The sequence below is a fragment of the Etheostoma spectabile genome, chromosome 16 (genome assembly GCF_008692095.1).
Source record: "Etheostoma spectabile isolate EspeVRDwgs_2016 chromosome 16, UIUC_Espe_1.0, whole genome shotgun sequence".
NCBI classification, from domain to species: Eukaryota; Metazoa; Chordata; class Actinopteri; order Perciformes; family Percidae; genus Etheostoma; species Etheostoma spectabile.
This window is the reverse complement of record NC_045748.1, coordinates 20,671,695-20,678,356: the sequence shown is the minus strand read 5'-3', so window position 1 is coordinate 20,678,356 and position 6,662 is coordinate 20,671,695. Positions and strand designations below refer to the sequence as shown.

The window sequence follows — 6,662 nt, the reverse complement described above, 5'->3', positions numbered from 1 at the left end:
CGTAATTTAAATATCACGCCCCAATATATTCTAAGTTATGAGGCCTCGCCCCTACAATTTACGACATGGCCAGACGTAATCTGGCTAAAAAGCGGCACTTTTCAGAGATGGAGATTGAATCCCTGTCATCTCAGGTTCATTTGCAGTAGCGTGTGTACTATTTGGCAGCCTAAAAACTGGTATTAGGCTGTAGGAAGACTGCAGAATGGAAAGAGATCACTGATGCGGTTAACAGTGTTGCCGTATTAAATCGAAATCCAGCTGAAGTTTATTTAATTTATAGATTAGATTATACTTTATTTATCCCACGACGGGGAAATTCTGTCGTTGAAATCCTTGACATCTGTATGCTATAGTCCTAATAGTAATATACAGGCTTACATTGCAATTTCTTAGGCCTACATGTAGGTGTACTTATATTTAATAGGTTTAATAGACTTTAATTTTACTCATGTATTTTCATGAGACAGAGCCTGGCAGCGATGGCGCTGTGTCGTGCGGCAGCCTGTTGCAGCAGCTCCTGATTGCATTCGTGTTTTGTATCGGCTGCAACCAGGACACATTTGAAGCTGTGGTGGAGAGGAGTCCTGAACAAACTGTTTCTATCATGGATAACCCTGACCACCCTCTCCACCCCACACTGGTCCAACAGAGGAGCAGCTTCTCAAGAGGCTCCGACAGTTTAAATGCCCACGGACCGCTACAGGAAATCATTCCTACCTCAGACAATAAAACTCTTCAACACGTCTCCCTGGGGGTAGATGAGACTCTGAGACACACAATACTACAATAAGGGCAACCGGCACGACTGGGTCAATTACAAAAGCTCACATTTTTGTTTTGTTTTTTCCCATCTTGTATATTACTTAAATATTTGTTCTTACATTCTTATATTTTATTCTTATATTTGTTTATTAAATTATAATATTTCATGTATATTGTATGTATGTATATTTTGTGTGCTGCTGTAACACTGTAATTTCCCATTTTTTTGGGATCATAAATATCTATCTATCTATCTATCTATCTATCTGTAAGCTGCGAGGGAGAGCATGTCCTCCGCCCTCTGTGCTGGACCACCACCCCGACCCTGTCTCCTGACAGCAGAGGGGCTGGAAAAAAAACTTGAAATATGTCGGCCAATGGCAGAAAGAAATCGTTCACTTGTGGTCAGTAACGACACTTTAAAAGACAAACGAAGAATGAATAAAAATGTTGCACGTTTCCGGCATTGAATATAGCACTGCAAAACCCCACAGGCTAAAACAATGTTGCAGACTTTTTCTGGCGTGTATTGTAGGTCCCCCCCCCGCTGATGAAGACGCGTGCACTGTTGTACCAGCTCATAGATGTCTTCTAAACGAGTCAGATCAACTGATGACTTCTCCAAACGTGAGATTTTTTTTGCAGCCTACGCACACATTCCAATCGATAAATGCCTTGCTTTGTGTAGGAATCGGCGTAGGCCCAACCTTTGCCTGATTCAGGTCGTGGGCACGTTTCATAAATGATGGCCCAAGTCTTTTTTTCCATTGAAAAACACAGTGTTGTTGGAGAAAGATAAGCGAGGAAATGGGTTCCAACGTTGTCAAAACGACACCTTGTACAACCTACTTCATTTGAAGCATACTAAGGCCTTGAGGTTTTATTTTATCAGTAAGCTGCCGTTGAGCATACCCAAAGTCCAGGACTGAAGAAATAAACAGTGCAACCATGTTTTTATGGGCAGCACACATACTGACAAATGGACAAATGATTGTAAAGTGTGAGAAAGACGGAAGTAAACAAACGCTATGACAACAGTGACATTCTTGACATCGACAAGGCCTACATGTTTAAAAATGTCACAATATGACTTTGTATTTTAAAACAAAAAACGGCACAGACGGAACAAGATATGCAGATACAATGAATCAGGAAAGAAGGATGATAAATGAGTCAGTTGTTAGAAATTAAGTCATAACATTAATCAATGATGATCCATCTGATGGATCAGTTACAATCAAGTTAGCCTCAAAAAGGTTTTAACATTTAAAATTACAGGAAATTCGTAGGCATAAAAACTGAACATCCATCTTGATATATTGTGTAAAACCATTGATACTCCTTAAAACAAACAAAAATAGAAATAACGAGGTTTTCTACCAAACCTCCCGACGTTGCGTGCCTGTCATAATGAATGAATTAATCTGCAACTTTGAGGAATGGGCCCACACCTTCCTGGTCATTGTCACTTTCTACTCAGACAGTTCGTTGTGTTTACAAGAGCTTTATTCAGCTCATTTACTGTAAGTTCTTAGCAGTAACCTGACACCAGAGATGTCAGTGTGAACAGGAAGCCTGGGGCAAATGATGTGCAAATGATGTGTATGCCATTTTACACGCAAACTGGTATTTATAGAAAGGAAGAATACAAATGTGAATGTTATATGCATTTGGCCCCTGTTCCAGATTAAAAAGGACTGATCCAAACATAGTTAATGCAGATGCAGAAATCACAATAACTAACTGGTAGAGCAGGATGAACTCTAATAGCAGACTGTCAAGAGTTTTTATGACAAAGTCATCACACAATCTTCTAGAAAATATCTGACCTTTTAAAAAAAGGTGTGTACAAAAGGATAAGTCCAGTCCTATGAGAGAGACAAAAAAAACATAATGATGTACTCAGTATTTAGTTTTATTGTTAAACTGTGTGTAAAATGAGTCAACGTGAGTCACGTAGCGTTATTCTAAAGGTTCCGTCTATGTGCTGGATTTTTCCTTAGGTAGCTACATTATTGTTCATCTTTTGGCACAATGTTGAGTATTGACAGTAGGCTAGTAGTGGTCATAGTTATATCCAAAGGTTAATGAGTAATCGTGTTGAATAATCAGGATTTCAATATTGACCAAAACAATGGTGATTATTTTTTCCACAATTGATTTTTTTTTTTTTTTTAGTTTCCTCTACTACGCACATGTCAATCCTTCATTTTCCTATAATCTCATTTCATGTTAACCATGTTTCCCTGTGAGGTTTGGTGATCTGTTGTATCCCCATTTCTGCCAGACTTTGCATTTGATGTAATCATGTGACAACACATTTGATTTACTAATCATGACTGACAGCACGGCCAGAAACCTCCGAAAGTTTAAATAGCATCCCATCATCAGTTTTAGGAACACGTCACATTACAGATATGTTTGGTTAAGTTCCTGCAGTGGACAATATGTCAGAAGGGCGGATGTCATTTGGATTCACATACCAGTGCAGCAATGCAATGTTATTTTTAGACCAAAACAAAAGCAATACTTTCAATGCACAATCCACAAAATCCTTTTTCATTATGTCAGAAATAAACCCAAATAGCAGTTTTAATTGTGTCTTACCACAAAGCAGAAACTAGCAAATATCTGACCAAAGAATAAGTTGACAAGACTGCCAATCAGGCCAAGGATTTCAGTACATAAGAGATAAAGCTACAAACACTTTTAGGTTAGTTCTTAAGTGTTGAGGCTCAATCTCAAACATACAGTAGATGTAAATGTCAAACTCCAGATATGTGTCAGAAAGCTAAAGGTTGGCAAACATTTTACACTATTTCACCAGGAATGGGGGAAGCAACCACCTCTGCTCTAACTGAGCCGTGCAGTCAAGTGTTTCCCAACGTTCAAATCAAATGTGAGCAGAACAATAAGGAATCCAGCCCGGCGAACATTCCTGTGACTGCTCATTTAAAGAAACTGTGTATGACTGAATGAGCTTTGGCTGGTTACACAGGTCTGCACATGAAGATTGTGTGAGACTGGGAAGGAAAACAAAGACGTTTAAATATGGGGGGGGGCAAAGCATGAGGAGGAGCTAAACCTGGAGAAGTAAACAAGATGACCGCTAAACTCTCAAAATATTACAACATTGTTCTTTACTCTTTAGATTTTGGTCTTGTTGCTACTACTCTTGAGCCGGAATGCAATTGTGTTTACATGACAGGTTTTTTATATAAAAAAAAAAAAGGGAACCAGATAAACATTAATTTACTTCCCAGAGAAAGAATTTGTCCACGATTAAAGATGACCACTAGTTGTCTAGAGCCAGTTTGAGTCAAGATGACCTAAAGGACGCGGTCTTCATCTGAAGATGTACAGTATGTTTTGTCACCAACATCCCGTCTAACAACATGCCGCACCAAAGGAATACACAACCTCATCTAAAGGCCTGCGTCACGCCTGCGTTCATCTACACACTCTTTGTACACGCCATCACTGAAGGCATGCACGCTATTAAAAGATAAAAAGGTTTCCTTGATTGTGAAACACAGACAGAAAAAAAATGTTATTGCAGTGAGCTGGCTTGAAGACAAAGCCTCAATCCTGTCCATAAATTAAATGTTACATGTTAAATCTTTGAGGGGAAATGCTACAGCCAACGCATACATCTGATTGGCTCAAGATGCCAGGGCCAGGTAGAGAGAAGACTCTGTATAAGAGCAACTACTGGGAGTTTGGGGTCACTTTGACATTTCTGTTTACATCCTGCAACACGCCATACTCTCCTCAACTGCTCTGTGCAGCCCTAGGCTGAGAGGCTGTGGGAGATTCTATTAATCCCCTTTAGTTTCTGCAAGTGGTGTGTCTCTACAAATAACACAGGGCACGAATGGATAGCCAGCATTTGATTTATGTGGGAACAACAAACATAAGAGCTCCGATGTTGGCAGGTTATCAAGATTCAAGGGATAGAAAAACGATAGATTGTCCAGAAATCCTTTGAGTCAACCGAGTCTGAAATATGATGATGATCATTGGCAATTTTAACTTGGCTAAATTTGTCTAGTCCCCCCCAATCTGTATTCCAGTTTCAAACTTTTCGTTAACCCTCCTGTTGTCTTTGGGTTTAATTTGACCCTTTTTCAAAAAGTTTCTATGTCAGAAATTTGGGTTTCTTTCCAACAAATGTCCAAAAAAGTAACGTGGATGGCTCCCAACAACGCTCCTCACAAGTTAAATTATTAATCAGTTCACTACTTTCATTGAATTTGGGTGTTTTTGTCAATTTTATAGCATTTGGAGAAAAAAGTAATTGATGAAAAAAATTTAAAAAAAAAAGACAAATATCAATAAAAGTGACTAAAATGTCAAAAGATTTATAAAAAAAAATAACGCAATGATCAACTGGCTTAGGTTAGGCCAGCAGTTTGGAATAATTTGTTGCTAAAAAAAAATAATCATGTTGTGTCTTTCTGACTGGCAAACAGATGGATGGAAGACAGGTGTAAATTGTAGGGGACAAAACATGGAATCATAGTTAAATAAATAATAGAATAAACCCAGAACCAAAAATGACAAGTCTTATTAAAAAAAGCACCTTGAGTCATTAAGTTTTTATGTAGGTAGAGTCTGATTTTTTTCTATCTCAGAGCCACTGCTACACACAATAAGATGCAACCTTTAGTGAACTAAAAAAGATGAGGAACTGTAATGGGGGGGGAAAAAATAAGAAAAATGACTTGTTACTGTTAACAAGTATGAAATTAAATAAATGAAATTTCGGCAACACTGCCTGAGATATCCAATGAGCCTCAAAACCAAAAGCTTCATTATAAAAAGACAAATTGATCCGATTTCCTCGTGAGGATCAACACTTTCTGCTCTTACAGAAACCAGGCACTCGGAGGTCAGCAGCAGCAGCAGGGCAGCGAAGTTCGCCCATCTCAAAAAACAGGATTTGGTCTATTGGTTTTGTGCCAGGGCTTCACTATGGCAACGAAAAAGAGAAGGCTGGGGGGGGGGAGGGATTCACGGAGCGGGACAAAAGAGAGCATACCTGAGTAACGACAGTGAAACCTGAGAGGAGGTGCAGTCTACTCAGACCACTGAGGTGAGTAGGAGGCTTCGAAAGAAAAATTAAGGAGGGAAGCTGTTGTGACCAAAATACTGCAAGCCCAGTATGGATCTGTAGTCTATTTCAGAGTTTTTAGCTCCGATGCTCCTGTAAAGAAAAGCTCTTTAAATATATGAGGTCACTTTTTTCCTTTTTCCCCAAAAAAAGTTATATTTTTCTATCATAGTCTGTTGATGTAAGTTTCATTTTTATTATGTTAGGGGACAGCTAAGGGGTTTAATGACAAAACATCATGGCCACTGAGTTGGGGTAGAAAGTTTATTTTTTGTGTCCTTGGACAAAAAAAAAAAAAAATCCTTATCTTTCAGCATGTTGTAATTGAAGTGGTCTGAGAAAAGAAAAGAAAAACAAGGCTTCTGTCTTCACTCCTTGGCTCCGTTTTCAGGCTTTAGAATATCTAGGCTGTGACAGGACACGTTGGCAATCACAGGTCATTTTGGAGAGAGAACGTTCCTATTACACGTCCCTTCGGAGAAAGTTCTGCTAAACGTAGCCAAAGACTCAGCTAACCTCTTAGATAAGAGACACTTTACAGTGCATACGGAAAGTACTCACAACGCTTCACTTTTCCACATCTTGTTATGTTACAGCCTTATTCCAGAATGGATTAAATGTATGTTTTTTCTCAAAATTGTACACACAATACCTCACAATGACATGATTTCATGCTTGCAAGTGTATTAAAAATAAATAACGAAAATATATGTACATAAGTATTCACAGCCTTTGCTCAATACTTTGCTGTGGCACCTATGGCAGCAATAACAGCCTCAAGTCT

The 6,662-nt window shown here is 38.8% G+C and overlaps 1 protein-coding gene across 1 annotated transcript in view; it reads right to left on the bottom strand.

Annotated features, from left to right (window-relative positions):
- The window catches only part of atp8b1 (ATPase phospholipid transporting 8B1), a 55,270-nt gene that overhangs the window by 37,534 nt on the left and 11,074 nt on the right, over positions 1–6,662 (bottom strand). The window lies entirely within an intron of this gene.